The sequence below is a fragment of the Mus caroli genome, chromosome 13 (assembly GCF_900094665.2).
Source record: "Mus caroli chromosome 13, CAROLI_EIJ_v1.1, whole genome shotgun sequence".
In the NCBI taxonomy this organism is placed as follows: Eukaryota; Metazoa; Chordata; class Mammalia; order Rodentia; family Muridae; genus Mus; species Mus caroli.
In genome coordinates this window covers 40,619,907-40,640,176 of record NC_034582.1, presented here as the reverse complement: position 1 = coordinate 40,640,176, position 20,270 = coordinate 40,619,907, and positions in this window count along the sequence as shown.

Here is a 20,270-nt window from a genome sequence, read left to right as displayed (position 1 = left end):
AGGTTTCTCCTGGTGCACACGGAGGAGGAGGCTGTGAGTGGAAGAGGAGGCTGTGCGGCCTGTCTCTTCCCTCCTGTCATTTCTTCCCCGAGATAAGACAGAGACTGGTTAAGAGATGAGAAGGCTGCATGAGAAAGCACGGTATGTTTAAAACACTCTGTTAGGGAATAGAAAACCCACTGCAGAATTGCTTCTTAGAAGACGCCACCATCTGCTAAAGCTACAGAGTGTCTGGAGCCAGTTTCAAGCCCCAGCTGAGTCTAGCTCCAAAATAAGAGACTCAGAATATCCAGGTCCGGAGGTTGAGAAGTGAGACGGATTGCGTCGTGTTTGAAGCCAGGGAAGACACTCTTGCTGTCTGCTTTCCATTGCTCTCAAGCAGGGCATGATGTTCCTGCCTGAAAATTCCTAGCACCCAGGAGTCTGAGGCAGGGAGGCGGTCATAAATTTGAGGCCAATCTGGACTACAATTGAGTTCTGTCCAGCATGGGGTAGAGAGTGAGACCCTGTCCTCCTCTCCCCCCACCCCTGAACCAAAAGAATAAAGCTTTACTCAGCTAGTACAGTAAAAATATGGCCTGCACGAATGTAGATTATTAAAAGTAAAAACAAAACAAAAGCAAAAAACTGTATCAACGTGGTAGAATTGATGAACGCAGTACATGTCTTAGTTAGGGTTTTACTGCTGTGAACAGACACCATGACCAAAGCAACTCTCATACAGACAACATTAATTTGTGGCTGGCTTACATGTTCAGAGGTTCAGTCTATTATCCTCAAGGCAGAAACATGGCAGCATCCAGGCAGGCATGGTGAAGGAGGAGCTGAGAGTTCTACATCTTCATCTGAAGGCTGCTAGTGGAAGATTGACTTCCAGGCAGCTAGGATGAGGGTCTTAAAGCCCATGCCCACAGTGACACACCTATTCCAACGAGGCCACACCTCCAAACAGTGCCACTCCCTGGGCCAAGCATATTCAAACCATGACACTACAGTTCTGGCTGCTCCAGTGGACCCAAACATTGGCTTTTCTTCTGTCTTGTACACCAAGTTGCAAGAATAATACATGCAATACATGTAATGCCCATACAGATTCTCCTGGCTGAGCATGTGGTCTGCTCAACATGGCTGGGGACCTACTTCTGCTCATTATATCCTTGTCATTGCACCCAGGGCTGCAGAAGCCCTGCACTGGGTCCCAGGTGAGGCCCTTAGTGGCCGCATCACCTGCCACACCCGCCTCTTTCTCTCCCCATTTATTTGTAAGAGCACCACTGGAGGAACAGTTATCTACTGCCTGAAAAGCTGCCCTTTTGCCTTCACACATTATTCGAGCTAATTATTCACATAAGTAACGCTTCATCAGGCATAAGTGTGTTAGAACAAGTTGAGTGAGCTGAAATCTCTAATTTGAAATATTAGCCTCACAAAACTCAGTAGTTTAATTTGATCCTCGCCTAGCATCTCATTTCTGGAACTGGCTGGTTAAAACGGGAAAGGGGACAGAGGAAGAATTCCTGTATTAAATAAAACCTGGGTGATCTGCAGTGGCATTGTCTTAATTGGAGAGCCGTTTAAGTGATTTTTTTCCTTCATTTTAGTTACTAGGAAAGTTACCTCGAGTGACAGATTACCTGAAAGAGAACAGTGCACAGAGGAAAATGAAGTGGATGTCATTTTATCAGGACTCTCCACTTACAATCGATGGGATGATGTTTCTGTTCGCATACACTGTGCTCTAAATAGTCACTGTGGGGCCAGTGAGATGGCTCAGTGTAGGTAAGGGGCTTGCTGCCAGGCCTGATAACCTGAGGTCAATCCCTGGGACTTACATGGCAGAAGGAAAGAACTGACTGCTGAAAGTTGTCTCTGACCTCCACCTGTGTGATGTGGCACTTGTAACAACACACACACACACACATACACACACACAGACAGAGGCAGGCAGACAGACAGAGAGACAGACAGACAGACAGGCAGGCAGGCAGGCAGGCAGGCAGACAGGCAGACAGACAGACAGACCAGGAAAATAAAAAGTAAATATTGATTGTGGCATAAGCAAGTGATTCATAGCAATTTGTAAAATGCAAATATATCAAGATATTGAGAAGAACTTGAGATGTTCAATTCCAAATCTAAATGTAATCTTATGAATATTAGAAAGATCATAACCAGAAAGAACACACACACACACCAGCTATTGCAGTTTCTCAATTCTTTATTTTTTTTTAAATACTTTATTCTTTTTTTAAGTGTGTGTGTGTGTGTGTGTGTGTGTGTGTGTGTGTAAGCACATGGTTGCAAGTGCTCTCAGAGGCCAGAAGAGGACACCAGATGCTCTGGATCAGCAGTTACATGTAAGCTGCCTAATATGGGTGCTGGGAACTGAACTGGGGTCCTCTGCAAAAGTAATACATGCTCTTCACAGCTAAGCCATCTCTCTAGCCCCTCTTTTTTTTTTTAAATCAAATACTAACTTCTCTTCTATTCGTCCCCTGATCATTAAAATGCCCTGAAAGGCCGGCCACATTTGTGACCTCCTTCGTGTTTGGAATGTGTCATTCAGCTGAGTGATGAGTGATGCATATAGCTTCAAGATACTGTTTGATTAGTCACATTTTGTTTGGGGGACAATATTTCCGTGCATTTTGTGAGGCTATCACAGACTATTTGAGGCTGGGTAACTTATAAAGCATAGAGGATTATTCGGCTAGAGATTCTGGTGGTTGGAGGGTCTAAAGGACATCTTGCCAATATCCTGATGAGGACTCTCTGGCTGCACAGTGTGGTAGAGAAATAGAAGGAGAAATGAAAATGGGGCTTTTGTGTTTAAAAAAATTAATAATTTCAAGTTTTCCTTCCCCAGCTCCTGAAATGACAACTTTGAGACTTATTAGTTATCATTAAATGACTAGATCATAAACTTTGGTTCATTCCCTGACTAGCTCTTAACCTATTTAACCATTTAAACTGCTCCATGTCTACTATTTGGTTAGTGACCTCTCCTCTGACAGGAGCTGTCTCCCTGACAGCTTCTTCCTTCTTGTCTCCTCAGAGACACTCTCTGAAATCATCTACATGAGGGTTTACTGGTCTGTCTCCTGAGTCTGTCTCCCACGTCTGTCTCCCGTCTCACTTCCCATGAACCTCCCCAGGGCTCTCTTTTATCTCTCACTATTTCCCAGAATCCTCTCTCTTCCTGCCAGTGTCCCACCTCCTATGTCCTGACTCAGCTCATTGGCCATCAGCTTTTTTATTGACTGGTGACGGTTATAAGACATTCTCTCTGCAAGCTAGTACAAGAGGATGGCGTATAAGAGCGGAACTCAGTTTATAATAACCCATTCTTAAGGGAATGAATCCAATCCTACAAGACCTGTGTCATCCCTCTGAAGTTGGTGCCTCCAAGACATGACCACCTTCCAATAGACTCTGCTGCTAAAGGCTCTACAAATTCAAACCACCATGAAGAACAAGCTTCAGTCAAAGAACAAACAGCCTTGCTACATTCGGTTAGCCCTTTGTTTTTGTTAAAGACAGCCAAATTGCCAGGCAGTGGTGGTGCACACCTTTAATCACAGCACTCGGGAGGCAGAGGCAGGTGGATTTCTGAGCTCGAGGCCAGCCTGATCTACAGACTGAGTTCCAGGACAGCCAGGGCTACACAGAGAAACCCTGTCTTGAAAACCCAAACCAAACCAAACCAACCAACCAAACAAACAAACAAACAAAAACCCAGCCAAATAGTTAATTAATCTTTTATGTGCATAGAGTAAGTAAAAAACTGGCTTCAGGGCCCTGATGAATTTTAAAGTAAGCAGAAATCCAAAGGTTGAGGCTAGAACACAGAAGTAACTCCAGGAGAGTCTGTCTCCCCCTCCCTTCCTCCTCCTGCCCCTCCCTTCCTTTCTCTCCCCTCCCCCTTCTCTCCTTTCTGGTTTTTGTTGTTGTTGTTGTTGTTGTTGTTGACAGTCTCCTGTGGTCCCAAGCTGCCTTGGACTTGCTATGAGCGTGACCTCCAAATTCCTGATCTTTCTAACTCCACCTCTCAAGTGCTGGAATTACAAGTGTGGTCTGCCATGCCCAGCAACCGAGAGCATAATTCTTGAGCAAGATGAGAAGCCCAAATAAGAAAATCAGGAGTGTTTACCTTTTCCTTCTCCTCTTGAATTATCTGGTTTCTAATTTTGTTCTCCCAGAAGGTAGCAAATTCGTACATGTGTATACTCAGTTTTTATCTTACTGCATTTCCTATGTAGTGGCAAGTTCAAATATATATTACTGTCTTTGGGGGGGGAGACTATTAATAACTCATCAGCTGGATTAGATATATGCAAGGAAGACAAATAGCAAGTCTGTTTATCTTGGAGCCTGAATTAGACGGAAGGTCTTGTAATACAAAGCTATAATTAGCTGAACTATAAAAGATTAGGGCAAATACATACTCATGCAAACAAGATGACAGTTGGATCGCTATCAGTCTTCTTGTCACAGGAAAAGATACTTAGATTTACCACTGACAGATTGCTTGGGGCAGTTTTTAGATTCGAGGATCATGGTCTATATAAATTAAGCAAGTCAACATGTCTGGTTTACTTTAAAGAATAATAAAATCCTTCTCCCAGTTTTTAGCTCCACTTTAGACAACAAGAAGTCCTTTTCAGATTGTAGTTCTTTTTAACCAGCTTCAAATGGTTTTTGTTTTGTTTTTTTTTTTAAGATCTCACCAAGCTGCGAATGTTTCCTTGAAAAACTGCAAGTCTAAAATGGTGCATACAGGCAAAATATAGAAAGAAAACTCAGGCAAGATACTGAGGAAACGGACTGTGCTAAGGGACCGTGGTTTCCCTCTAAACTGCTCGCATTTATTGTGGGCCCTGATCGTCAGCTCTCTTAAGGGACATTCAGTTCTCTTCTGGGACAAATCTTAGTGGAGGATGACTGACAGAATTTGCCATTCCAAGTGACATATTATGAGATTAATTACACTACCCCATATAAATATAAAATTATATTTTCCCATTAGAGATTTTGTATATATCATTAAAATTAAAACACACATCATCAATACTTAAAAAGGGATGCTAAGTATTTGCTTATATCTCTATTTTTTATTATTTTTTATTAGATATCTTCTTTATATACATTTCAAATGCTATCCCGAAAGTTCCCTATACCCTCCCTCTGCTCTGCTCCCCTACCCACCCACTCCCGCTTCTTGGCTCTGGTGTTCCCCTGTACTGGGGCATATAAAGTTTGCAAGACCAAGGGACCTCTCTTCCCAGTGATGGCCGACTAGGCCATCTTCTACTACATTTGTAGTTAGAGACACGAGCTTTGGGGGTACAGTTAGTTTATATTGTTGTTCCGCCTATAGTGTTGCAGACCCCTTCAGCTCCTTGGGTGCTTTCTCTAGCTTCTCCATTGGGGGCCCTGTGTTCCATCTTATAGATGACTGTGTGCATCCACTTCTGTATTTGCCAGGCACTGGCATAGTCTCATATGAGAGTGCTATAACAGGGTCCCTTCAGCAAAATCTTTCTGGCATATGCCATAGTGTCTGGGTTTGGTGGCTGATTATGGGATGGATCCCTGGGTGGGGTAGTCTCTGGATGGTCCATCCTTTCATCTTAGCTCCAAATTTTGTCTCTGTAACTCCTTTCATGGGTATTTTGTTCCGTTTTCTAAGGAGGAATGAAGTATCCACCCATTGGTCTTCCCTCTTCTTGATTTTCTTGTGTTTTGCAAATTGTATCTTGGGTGTTCTATGTTTCTGGGCTAATATCCACTTATCAGTGAGTGCATATCTAATGACTTCTTTTGTGATTGGGTTACCTCACTAAGGATGATATCCTCCAGATACATTCATTTGTCCAAGGCTTATATCTCTATTTGATGTTACCAAAATAACCTTAAATAGTAACACTAAAAACGCTGTCTTGTACTGTTTACTTTTATTTTTTGGTTTTTAAATTTTGTGTAAGTTTATGCATTCCCATGTGTACATATACCTGAGAGTATGTGTGTGTACATGTGTATGTCTATGTGAGTATATGTGTGTAAGTGTATGTGTGAGTGTCTGTGTGTTTGTGTGTGTGTGTGCATGAGTGTGTATTAGTATGTGTGTGTGTGTCTATGTGAGTATATGTGTGTGCGTGTCTGTGTGAATGTCTGTATGTTTGTGTGTATGTGAGTGTGTGTGTGAGTGTGTGTGTGTGTGAGTGTGTGTGTGTGCATGTGGAGGTCAGAGGTCACCCTCAGGTGTCATTTCACAGACACAGTTCACCTTGTATTTTGAGAGTCTCTCTCTTTTACCTGGACTTTGCCAAGTTGACTGGGCTAGCTGGCTCCAGAGCCCCAGGAATCCAGATGTCTCTGTTTCCTAGTGCTGAAGCTATAAGGGTCTGAAATCATATTTGGATGTTTTATAAGGATGCAGAGGCTCAAGCTCAGGTCTTCACGTTTGAGCAGCAAGAATTTATTCACAAGCCATTCCCAGAGCCTTAAGTTTTGCATACTTGAGGCAGTTTGACTATGTAGCTCCGGCCTGGCCTGGAACTCACTATGTAAATCAGATTGGCCTTGAACTCATAGCAACTTTCCAGTTTGTGCAGCAAAGTTCTGGGATTCTAGGCACTTGCCACTATACCTGTGTGTGCTGCCTAGTTTTATGTCAACTTGACACAAGCCTATAGGGTATTTTCTTGATTAGTGATTGGTGGGGGAGAACACAGTCCATTGTAAGTGGTGCCACTCCTGAGCAGGCTGAGCAAGCCATGGGGAGCAAGCCCATTCACAGTATCTGCCTCCTCCCCCCATGACTTCTGCATCAGCTCCTGCCTCCAGGTTCCTGCCCTGTTTGAGTTCCTGTCCTGACTTCCCTCAGTAATGAACAGTGCTTGGAAGTGGAAGCCAAATAAACCCTTTCCTCCCCAAGCTGCTTTTGGTCCTGGCATCCCATCGCAGCAACAGCAACCCTGATTAAGACTGGATCTAATGATTACTCTGTTTTGCAGTGCTTTAGGCCTGAACCCAGGGCATCACATGTTTTCAAGAGTTCTAGCCAGGCGGTTCCAGAACTTGGGAGGCAGAAGGAGGTGGGTTTCAGAGTTCAAAGCCAGCCTGGTCTACAGAGTGAGTTCCAGGACAGCCAGGGCTATACAGAGAAACCCTGCATCGAAAAGCAAAACAAAACAAAACAAAACAAAAACCAAACAAACAAACAAATAAAAAGTTCTATCACTAAAATAAATGCCAAACTTCCATTATAAATTTTTAAATAACCTGGAAAACAGCATTCCAAAGAATTATGTAGTTTCATAATTCAATCACAAACATTTTATCATGTTGATTTCCTTTTATTTTCTGAAATGTTTAGATTTTAGGCATGAAGCCACATTTGACCCTAAATGTTTCGAGGGTAGTATTAATTTATGAATCTAAAAGTAAAGATGTTTTCTATAGAATCCTAAATAATTAACACAATCAGGAAATTAACATTGATATAATATTTATTTATATTTTAGTTATCCATTTTCCACCAGTAGGTCCATTAATGTCTTCTATTGCAAAAGGAAAAACCAAAAAAAAAAAAAAACCTAAAAAACACCACTCATATTGAATATTGTACTCAGGTTTCTTTATCATCCCTTAACCTGGTCTTTGTTTTTTGTGGCTTTGACCTTTGAAGAGTTCATGTCTGTGGCCTCTCTGAATTATAGAGTTATTATCTTAAGCAAAGACAGACACAACCATGTAACTTGTCCGTTCAAACAAACAAAATAAACAAACAAAGCAAACGGGCTAATTAAAAGACAGGCCAACATCCTCCTGTAGGAGCAACCTACTTGCAATGCGTTCCTAAGTAGACACTGTATCAGAGCATCCTCTGAGTACCCATGTCCGTACCCACACACTGGCCAGAGAAGCCCCCGTGTGCTGTGCCCAATGGTTAATGTGGGGATTTCTAACTGGTCAAAGCATGGATCGTAAGTAACTGGCCAGGCTCAGCCCTGGATGAAACATCTTGCTCATGCCCTCTAGGGCTCAGAGGACATTGTAAAGGAGGGCGAAGAAAGAATTTAAGAGCTGGAGGATATGGGAAGAGCTGTGACTCTTGTCTTCTGAACAAACAAACAAACAAACAAACAAACAAAAAGTTCTGCGGGGACGCTGCGGTTACACGGCAGCAGTGGCTACCTGTGCAAGACTTGATCCCATCAACATCCCAGCATAGATAAGGGCCCAGGAGATCCTGTGCCTTCTTGAGAAGCCATAGGCAGTTAATGGTTATTGGGAGAGGAGAAGCCATCTTCCTCAGTGGTGTAGCCACTGGAAAGTTACCCTTGTTGAAGTGAATAATCTCCTCTCGAACCCCTGCTAATGCAAGCAATGCTAATTAAATACAGTTACAGCGGGATGGGGGTGGGGAGGAAGGCATTAAAGTAGGAGGGAGATTGATGCAAAGAAGGCTTTTAATAGGAAGGAGAGGGGACAGATAATTCAGGACAATGGGGGAAGCATCAAAGTATATTGTGTCTGTACGAGATTGTACTCTTTCGCTGTTTGGGGGGGGTGGGTAAGTAAATCAATGGTCATATATTTGCCTTTCTAACTGGAACTGTATTCTGAAGTCATACGGACTAAAGGCACTGGTTAGTTGCTGTACCATCTTTCCCTTTCCGTGACGTCCCAGTGATCCGGATAGAAATTCGCTTTCCTGGGACTGGCCGTTCCCCACCGGCTGAGCCTTCATTAGTGTTGCAAGTTTTTCAAAGCTACATGTCTTTGGTGTATGCTGACATGAGATGAATCAAACCAGGGAGTCTACTCTTGGCCACTTCCTTCCTTGTTCCCTAGACGCCACCAATGCCTCTAACCTGCTTCTCTATTTCCTATTATCGTCACAGCTCCCTACCACCACCATCACCACACACAGCCTTTTAAACTCTGGGTTGTGTTCCCACAGAAGGTCTCATGACTGAGAATGGGAGCTGTGAAAATATTTGGCAGGAGTAAAAGTTTATGAATGTACAGCAATCAAATAGCGTAAACGCCGATGCACAGAGAATCCAAGGGGTTTCCGGAAGTGCGGTCCTGGGTTCTCGTATTATTTACTTCTCTGTTCCTGTGATAAAAATGAGGAGACTCATGGAAGAAAGAGTTTCCTTGGAATCTCAGCTCCAGGAGGGATGGGTCTCTCATGACCACAGAAGTGTAGCAGGGGCCAGTGGCTGCAGTGGGAAGCTGAGAGCTCACATCTTTAAATGCAAGTTCGAAGCAGAGAGCAAGGATAAGTCCACAGCTCGCAAAGTCGGTCCCCAGTGACCACACCTCTCAAACCTCCCGAAACAGGCCCATTTTTCACCTCACGGAGACAACTGTGGTTGCCTCACAAGACTTCAGAGCAGTTAGTTCTGAACAAACAACACGTGCACTTTGCGTTCCTCGTGCAGACGCGCCACAGAGGGTCAGTACACTTGGACATCTGGGTTCAGACTCCAGACTATTATTATTATTTGTTATAAATGCAGTATTTTTACTGTCCATGGAATTCCCCCTGCTCTCATAGAAACATAATGGTTTTATTATGGAAAGTAAAGAATTTTCATATTCTTTCTCTCTCTCTCTCTCTCTCTCTCTCTCTCTCTCTCTCTCTCTCTCTCTCTCTCTGGTAAATGTCAAATTAGCAACCTCTTGGATCGAGTTGTATTATCGTTTGATTTTCAAAATTTCTGTTTGAGTGAATGCCTCGACTTTCATAAGAAGGAAGGGAGCAAATGAATTTCAGTTTGGGACTAGGACAGAATTCTGAAACTATCTTACACGATTGCCTTCTGTACAACGTTTTTATGTGAAGTGGTGCTCTCAGCACTAACGATAATAAAACCAAAATACCCACCAGCTCCCCAGCACTGAGTATGCTTTATGTCTTGTAGCATCAAATATCCAGCCAAGATTTAGTTCTTTATTTAAAAATAAACAGGCATAACCACTCATTAGCATGCGGCTTTGTACACATTGAAAATAAATGATAAAATTACATGTATACCAAGGAATTATTCTAAGAAGAATTTATTTATGATTTATTATTGGTAAATGTTTTATCTGTATAGCTAGACACAAGTCATGTAAAATTTTCTTCGGCAGCAAGGGACCTTGAGGTGACTCAGACCTGACGATCTGAGTTTAGTCCCCTAAACCCACACCTGGAAGAAGGAAGGTAACGCCTCCACTTGTGTCATGTGACACTTGTACATGCTTTTTCTTTCTCCCTCTCCCCACCTCAATTAAATAAATTTTAAAATAATAATTTAAAAAGGGGAGACGGGGGAGGTGGCTCAGTGGCTAAGGGTACTTGTTCTGTAATCATAATGACCTGAGTTCAAATTCCTCAACACCCATGTCAAAGGCCAGGTGTGACCATGCAAGCTTCCAGGCCCAGCACTGGAAGGCAGAGATGGGTAGCTCTTCCAGAAGCTTCCTGGCCAATCACCGTAGCCATAATGGTGCACTCCCAGCTCAGTGAGAGAGCATCTGAAGGTGACAAGGGAGGATGGATGACAGCGTGTGACATCCTGCTCTGGCTGCCTCGTGTGCACACATTAGCAGATGCACCTGCATATTCATGTGCCTGAAACCCACGCCCCAGTCAGTCCATCTGTCTGTCTGTCTGTCTGTCTGTCTGTCTCTCTGTCTCTCTCTCTCTCTCTCTGTCTCTGTCTGTCTCTGTCTCTCTCTCTCTCATACACACATACACCCCTCCCTCAATCACATAGAAGAAGGGCTAATACGTGGGAACAGATTAAGAAGTCCTGATTAAGCACACAGCCCTCCTGCCCTCTCTAGCATGGGGGTCTGGTCAGCGGATGCAACCCTGGGCTGCTGTTCAGCATCCCTGTTTGAACTTCCATCCCAGTCCCGTTGCCCTTTGTGGCAATGGAAAATGGAGTAAGTGTCCTTCTGGCTGAGTGGCTTTGAGAACCGGTGTCATTAAGGAGACAAGCCTTGTGTGTGGATGCTTTCAAACTCCTTCAGTGTCCTGGCTTGTCTGATGTCAACTTGACACAAGCTAGAGTCATCAGAGAGGAAGGAGCTTCAACGGAGAAACTGCCTTCATAAGATCTGGCTGTAAGGCATTTTTAAAAATTAGCGACCAATGGTGAAGGGCCCAGACCATTGTGGGTGATGTCAGCCCTAGGCTGGTGGTGCTGAGTTCTATCAGAAAGCAGACTGAGCAAACCATGGCGAGCAAGCCCCTAACCAGCATCCCCTTTCCCAATGACCAAGGTCTCAGCTCCTGCCCTGTTTCAGTTCCTCCCCTCAGCACTTTTGATGATAAACCATTATATGGAACTGTGAGTGAAATAAACTTTTCCCACCTCAAGTTGCTTTTGGTCATGATGTTTCATCACAGCAGTAGTGTCTGACCAAGCACTCTTTCTGGTGCTTACTGTAAACTACACAGCCTTTGTCCCCATGTGTCACCCAAGAGCTAGATTCTTCTGCAGACCTCTGGGGTGAGCATCAGCAGGGGCTCGGCTCCTCCAGGCTTATCTAAAATCAGGGAAAGAGAACAGCAAGCAGAGAATCTTCGAGGTACCCCAGGAGCCATAGTGCCATTTATCTTCTTTCTGCCCTCAGATGCAAATTTAAGGGCCACCAGAGTGTCATTAAGGAAACGTAAAACACACACCAGGTCTGTGCATGAGAAACCCTGGAGGGAATGGTCTAAAATGTTGCCTGAGATTTTTTGGAGCCATAGACATTTATAGAAGCAATTAAAAAAAAATATATATATATATATGGAGGCACTGGAGGTGTGTAGTTTGCTTGGCCTGCCTGAGAGACAGGGTCGGGGTAGAGAATCACTTGATTTGCTTTTTAAATATCACAAATTTATTTTAATGAATGGGCCTAAAAATAATTCTGGGGGAAAAATATCAAGTACGTTATTTCTTGAGCGTTATTTGAAATACTAATGAGCTATTTTAAACTAACCAACGGAATTAAGCTTTGATGCGGCACTCCAGGGTGAGTGGAAGCCAGCTCCATTAACTCCACTTCAAAAGCTGAGGAAGAACACTATTCCTCCCACTCTGGCAAGTTAAGGTACTAATTAAGTATTCAGGTGATTTCCCTAAATCTCATAGAGCAGGAAGTTTGAGTTGGGCAAGCAGATTACTGGAAGCAGACATAGGAACTCTAGTTGTCTTTAAATTTCACTAAATGCTTCTTTCTTGTTTTTCCAAGCACTGTACATTCTAATTACCTGAAAATCCTTTGATCGTGGCTAATTAGAATAGCGCCATCAAACTGCCCCGGGCAAATAGTAAAGTGAAACTTTCCTTAACATTCCCCCATCTCGCCAGTGTGTGGTTTCAGGTGGCCAGACAGGAACGAATTTAACCAGAACAAGTTCTATCCTGCCTAAGAAACTTTTTTCCTCCCTTTAACCAGAAGAATGGGTCTTTCTACATATGCAAATGAGGCATACACTTTAACATCACAATGTTTGAGTTGCTTCCAGAGAGAAACGTTTAGGTGCGGGGATTTAACTGGAGGTCATTTCTTTACAGCCTCAAGAATTCCCACACTGATCCTAAGGCCAATGGAAATCTGATCACTGTAAGTTCCCAAACTTAATAAGCTCAAGGGGTCCAAAAAGTGCCTTCATGGATCTATATAGGTGGTCTTCTGAGGGCTGTGACTCAGTGGTAGAGCATTTGTCTAACTTGCATTAAATTGTGGGTTCAAAACCCCAGCATAACCACGAGGCAAAAAAAACTAAACAGGAAAAGCCAGTGCTGGCTTGGCAAGTTGTCAGCGACAAGTTTCAACCAGAAGCTCAACTTTATCACCTGTAGAGTGGTAAACTGTCTATCTTTTGTATACGCTGGGTTATTAAAAGACAGAGCTAACATGGGTAACAGACACCTTCATCCACATCTGTAATAGATTTTGCTTAGCATGCAATGGAGGATATGATTTTCTATTAAGGTTTAGAGGATTAAAGGATGTAACATAGGAAAAGGATATAACTGTTAAAATTACTCACTATGCAACAGCATCAAAATCTATGGATAATTGTTCTTTTAAAAGTCATATAATTTGTTATCCATAGTGCTGTTGAGTGTCCTGCCTCTTAAAAATGGCACTGTTTTTAGTACTATTTGTTCATGCATTTTGAATATGGTTTCAGGTTTAATGACCAGTATGGGGCTGTATTCAATTTTTGTATTATCTGATTTCCATATATGTTGTTAATTTTTCATGGTTTTATATTTAAAATTATCCATTGGATAATATTAAGTATTTTTAGTGCTATTTTCTGTCTAAATGAGCCTGGGGTGATTAGCTTAAGAATGTTTTTGACATCTTAGTTGTAAGTTAAAGTCTCTTGTAATTAAACATGTTTATGTGATTATTTTGTATGGATTACAGTTTGGGGGTTATTCTTTTGACATGCTAATGTAAATGCTTGTTATTGTAGTTCATCTTTTTATAAATATCATAAACAGTAGTTAATATTCATCCAGTTGTTATGATAGTGATAAGGTCTTCATAAGATCTTGTTTCACTTGCAAGAGTGAAATATGTATATTCATGTGTATATGTATATGTATGTGAGTGTATGTCTGTGTATATATGTGTATGTATATATATATATGTGCATTGTATACATTCATGTATGTGTGTATATCTTTATTTATGGCTATGTATGTATATGTGTGTACATGTATGCATATGTGTATGTATATACATACATATGCGCATGTGTGTGATATGTGCATGTATGAGTATGTCTGTGTATTTATGCTTATGTGTGTATATGTGAATACATGTGTATATGTATGTTTGTGTGTGTGTGTATGTGTGTGTGTGTTAAAGGTAGGGTCCTATCATACGGTGTGGCCCAGATTAGTCCCTAGTTATACCCTGCTTAGTGCTGGGATTACACGCATGTGCCACTGTGCCCAGCTGGAAGGAATATTTCATAAAGAGCAAACTATAATGAGATAAGCCTTAAAGTATAAATCTTACAGTTTTCCAAACCTCTTTAGTCTATAAATATATGTTACAATGTCTCTGATGTGAATCTACACTGGATGCTCAAATTAAAAGCAATCTTTTACGATTACAAAGAATTGCGTGGAGAATGCAAGCTTCCTTCCTGCCAGCTCTGCTCAGCTGCACGGCAACATCGAAGGCCAGGATGGGAAGAGCCTGCCTCTCTTTTGCCACTAGCTCAAAGTAAATGGGGAGGGGATGACATTGTAGAAGACATGAATAAGGTGTTTCATCGCTGTTGCTTTTGTTTGCTTGTGACTTTTTTTTTTGATTACCAGACAGGATCATGTAGCTCAGTGTAGCTTTTAACTTGCAATTCCTTTCCACCTCACCTGGAATTATAGATGTGAATCAATGTGACTGGGGGAAAAAAAAAAAAAAAAAAAAAAAACCTGTTCTGATGATATAAAGGGGGTGGGAGTGGGTATCAAAAACAACAAAAAAGAATATTCAAAACAAATATAAACAGACCTTTTACACGCAGATAAAGCCAAGTGACAGTTGGCTTTTCTGACATTTATCTGGTTTGGGTAATACTGGTCTCGGGATGAGCCAGGAAGCAAGCTCTCTTTTTTGGTATTTCCTAGAAGAGGTTGTGTACAGTTGGTGTGGACCTCTTCCTCCTGGTCAAATCTCAATTCCTTTTATACCTAGGCTTGACTCCCATCTTCTTACCATGGCAGCAGCATCCTGCCTGTTCTCAGAGAAGGGCCCAGAACAGCAACTTCTGCCCCAGAACACAGCTGCCTCTGAGTGCCGCACACCTCCAGACATGCTCCTCTCCCTGTGCTGAGCTGCTAACCCACACTCCTCCGTCTGATGCTTTACCCCTCCTCTAACTCCAAGTTGGAGAGAGCTAAAGTTTGAATTCATAAGATTTGGGGTTATAAATTTGTATCAGTCAAACTGAGTAAAATGTACAGTACTACAGAAAATAGCTCATGCTCCTAGGTCCTGAATCCATCACCCTGAAGTTCCCATCACCTCTAAAAACTGTGCCAAAGGCTGGTGATCAATTATTGAACACATGAGCGTCTGGGGTAGTTCCTATTTGGAACGCAGTAGCAAATATATAGCAAAAATAGTTCCTATTTGCTAGCAGACGAATGCATGCAGATATGAACAGAATGCATAACTCAATCGCAAGGCCTGGAAATGAGCAAGGAAGATGGCAGCCCTAACAAGGGGTCTTTCTAATGACATTAGGTTTTACTATCTAAGTACTTACACCAAGCTGTCATGTTAGCCATTTCAGACCCTTGGGTTTAGGTAGCCTTTTATCTTAAAAAAACAAACAAGCAAAAGAACAAAGAAAAAGCTCCCAACCCCTACACACATTAGCAAACAGTGCCAAACTCACCCCTCAAGCACACAGAACTGATTTTAAGGAAAAGTTCAGTTTTATATACTTATATATCTCAGCTTTTTGGTTCCTGTGTAGGCCTCCACCCTCCTGACAGAGACTTTGATTGTGCTTTGTCTGGGCTTTCTACAGGATGTGCTGACATCTAAAGTCACAAGAGGAAACACAGCATTTGATCATCATGATGGTCGCGTGGGGTTAAAAGAGCTGCCCTGCTTTCTACCAACTTTGTGAATAGAAGCTAATAGCCAATAACAGGGCCTTCCCTTCTTAGTCACAGACGGTTTTGTTTTTGTTGTTTTTGTTTTTGTTTTTACAGGCCATCCACTCAATAGCATGATAGTCAATATTCTTCAGAACTTGGATTTTGAATGGAAGAATCAACGAACACTATTTTGTATCTATAGGTTCATTAACTATTCTTTCAGCCATGGTTTTCAATTATTTTTCTTTCCATTGTGTGTGTGTGTGTGTGTGTGCACATGTGTCTGTCTGTATGCGTTTGTAGTATCAGGAATTGACATTAGATCCTCTGCCCCTGGGCAAGCACTATCACTGTGCTGTACTTATTCTGTAACTCAGACAGGCCTTGAGGTTGCCATTGAGTTTGCAGTCCTTGAAGATGTCACCGGAAAATGGAAAAAGCTCTCACACTTATTAATGGCAGAATTGGTATCATGAAAGTGGGTATATTACCAAGAATAACCTGCAGATTCAATGGGATCCCCCAATGAATTCTAATGACAGAACCAGGGGGAAAACAATCCTTAAATTTATATTGAAATACAAAAGGCCCAAATGACCAAAACGGTTGAAAGTAGAAAGGACCATGTTGGAGAGTCCACCTGTGACTTCAAGTTAGACCACAGAACAATGGTGACAAAGCCAGAAGGCACTGCCACAAAAACAGGTATGTAGACCAGTTGAATAGAGTATAGATCCCAGAAAGAAGCTCACATAGCTACAGCCACCTCGTTTTTGACAAAGTTGTCTAAATATACATTGAGAAAAAAGACGGCACATTCAACAAATTGTGTTGGGAAAACTGGGTATTCATATACAGAAAATGAAATTAGTTACATACCTCTTAGTCTGAACACAAATCAATGAAAACATTTCAAAGACCTTAATATAAGACTTGAGATACTGGAATTGGTAGGGGGAAACACTTCATGATATGGATATAGGTACAAACTTTCTGGAAAAGACTCTAATACCTCAGGAAATAAACTAAAGAATTGACAAATGGTGTTCATGAAACTAGAAGGTTTCTGCACAGAGTGAAGAAGCAGCCTACAGAATGGGTGAGAAAAAAAATCAGAAATGCAGTTACTACCTAGCACATATAAAAACTGCAAAAATCAAGTACCAAAAGTATAAATCTCCAATCAACAAACTAAAGAAATGAATAGACGGTTCTCAAAAGAAACACAAATAGACAATAATGTTTTTATAGTGTGCCCAGTGTTCTCAGCCATGCCTTGATCCTACTTCACTCTAGTCAGAATGGCTGATGTTAAGAGAACAAATGTTAATACATGCTGGAGAGAGCGTGGGCAAAGGAGAACCTGTATCCACTGCTAGGGAGACTGTAAATTGGGACAACCATGGTGGACATCAGAAAGGAGATTCTTCAACAAAACTAAGAATTGAGCTACATGTAACCCATGGTTGTGTGCCCAAAGGACTTTTAAGTCCTGCCACAAAGACACATGCACAACCACGTTTATTGCTGCGGTCAGTATTCACAGTAGCTAATAAGTGGAACTAAGTTAGATGTCCATCAACACATGTGTGATGGTTTGTATATGCTCATCCCAAGGGTGGCACTATTAGGTGTGGCCTTGTTAGAGTAGGTGTGTCACTGTGGGTCTGGGCTTTAATACCCTCATCTTAACTGCCTGGAAGTCAGACTTCCATTAGTAGCCTTCAGATGAAGATGGAGAACTCTCAGCTCCTCCTGCACCATGCCTGTCTAGATGCTGCCATGTTCCCACCTTCATGATAATGGACTGCACCTCTGACCTGTAAGCCAGCCCTAATTAAATGTTGTCCTTATAAGAGTTGCCTTGGTCACGGTGTCTGTTCACAGCAGTAAACCCTAACTAAGTCAGCAAGATTGGATGGAGAAAGCATGGTACACAGACACAAAGGAATTGTATTCAGCCACAAAGAAAAATAATGTCATGTTTCATATGTAGAAACAACCCTGGAGGTGGAGACAGGTTGTCCCCGAGAACTCACTGGCAGCCAGTCTAGCTCAAAGAGCGAGATTCTCAAGCTTCAGGCTTAACGAGAGACCTTGACTCTAAGGAATGGGGTGGAGAGTGATAGAAATGTCCTTCCAACTGGTGGATCTACCTGTATGCTCACATGCAACCCGCAAACACACATACACACCCCAAAAGAGGAAGGTAGTAGGCCTCACCTCCATCAGGTCTTTAAGTAAATCAAACTTAAAGACATAGGAAGTAGACTGTGGCCAGAAGTTAGGCTGAGTTTAAATAAGGAGTTCTCATGAATATAATGAATATAGAGTTTCAGTCTTGTAAGATGAAAATATTCAGGAGATGAGTTGCATGACAATGTGAATGTATTTGCCACTGTCTGGCTTTACTCTGAAAGATAATTAATGTGGTTGATTTTATGTTTTTTTTTTTTCATGGTGAATTTTATGTGTTTATTTTTTTGTGTTTTTTTTCCTATAATAAACATAGGTTGTTTCTGTAGCACTTTGAGAAAATTCAGATATGCAGCAAACTGTAAGAATAATACAAAAAACAGGTTGGACAGAAGTTGTCCAGTGTGTCTTGCATTCAAATGCTTCAATCATGAACATTTTATCACAATTATGCTCCTGCCATGTGATATTTTTCTATACCACCTGGGATTACATTGTAGATTATTTGCCTCATCCCTAAATACTTCAGGGTGCATTTTCAGCAACAGGGCACTGTTTTAAAATAGCCACACAATAATCTATTGAAACATAAATGAGTACTGATAAAATACTATTACCTAATCTGCAGACCTTATTCAAACTTGGCCAGTTTCCTCAATAATGTCCTTTATGACAAAAATGAGATCAAATAGGGGAAGAAATCAATTTGGCCCAGGGTCCATTCCAGGATCACACATTGCCAAATCTCTTTAGCATCTTATACTGTGGAATATACACACAGGACACATACCAACTCAGATGGAGAACACATCATAGGGTCTTTCTCCTAGATGGAGAACCACAGGCAGCTGTTGATTGCTGTCTTAGTTAGGGTTTTATTGCTGGGAAGAGACACCATGACCAAGGTAACTCTTATAAAAGAAACCATTTTAATTGGGGCTGGCTAATAGTTTAAGGCCCTATGATGTGTTCCCCACCTGAGTTGGTATGTCAACTGGTGTCATTAGGTAGGTGTTGTGTAGGCAGCTGTACTGTTGAGATTTCTTGGGTGAAGTTTCCCTGTCATGTGTAGAAGATCCTATCATGTGGCAGGCATCCTGGTTTTCACACAATCTTTCCACCACTTCTGAGATGTTCCCTGTGCCTTCAATGAAGGACTTGAATTCTAGATGCTCAACTGGGGTTGAGCATCCCACAATATGTTGTTCTCTGAATTTTTACCTGATGTGGGTTTTAGTCACTGTCTCCACCTGTTGCAGAGGGAAGCTTCTTTGATGGATAGATGGGAGTTACACTTGGTATAATATTTTCTAGTTCCATTCCTTCACCTGGAATTTTATGATGCCATTTCTCTTTTTAAAAGTATTTTGTATGTATGGGTGATTTGCCTGCATGTATTCCTGTATACCATGTGCATGCCTGGTGCCCACAGAGGCCAGAAGATTGCATCAGCACCCCTGGAACTGACGTTATAAGGGGTTGTGAGCTACCAAGTGGGTGCAGGGACTCGAACCTGGATCCTCTGGAAGAACAGCAAATGTTCTTAACCACAGAGACATCTTCCCAGTCCTATCGTTTCATTTTTCTTTATAGCTGAATAGAATTCCATGGTGTACACACTTCATGATTTCATTACTAATTCACCAGCTGAAGGACATTTCCATTGTTTGTCTCCCAGCCTTGGTGAACAGAGTGGTCATTCCTCCACAGACTTCATTTCCGAGTCAAACACCACCAGAAGCACTCTAGTAGGTACACCTCAAAGATGTGTCTCCTAAGTAATTCCTAGTCCAGGGAGCTGGCAAAGATTACGCATGAAAGATACTGTGAGGGTTAGGGCTAACTGGCACCTTGGCAGGTTCTAGACTCACCTAGGAGATGGGCTTCCAGGCATACAAGCAGGCGAATTTGATTGCATTAATCCCATTGTGTCAGTATTGTTTCCGAGCTGTGGTCCTGGTCTGTGTAAATGAAGACAGAAAGAAGAGCTGGACCACTTATTGCCCACATTGCATACATCTTTCAGTTTCCTGACTGTGGATGCGATGTGACAGCTGCTTTAGACTTCCGTTCCTCTGCTTTCCTCACCAAGATGGACTGAACCTTAAGTTGCTATAGTGAGAGTATTTTTATCACAGCAACATGAAAGGAAACCCTTGTGTAAAATTTTGAGCCCCCAACACAGCACTTCATATCTCCTTGTCTGATTTATTTTCTCCAAAGTCTTCCTCACCATTAAGGCACACTGTATAACTAACTTGTTTGTGTTACCTGATTCCTTCCTGCCCTCCAGAGAATACTGGTCCATGTGTCAGAAACTTGGTTTTGCTTGACAATATATGTAAAACTCCTAGGGAAGGTGCTTGGCATGTGGGAGAGATCCTGAGTCATGATAAGTATGTCTGGGACTTCCAGGGCTACCTTTGGTCCAGGGAC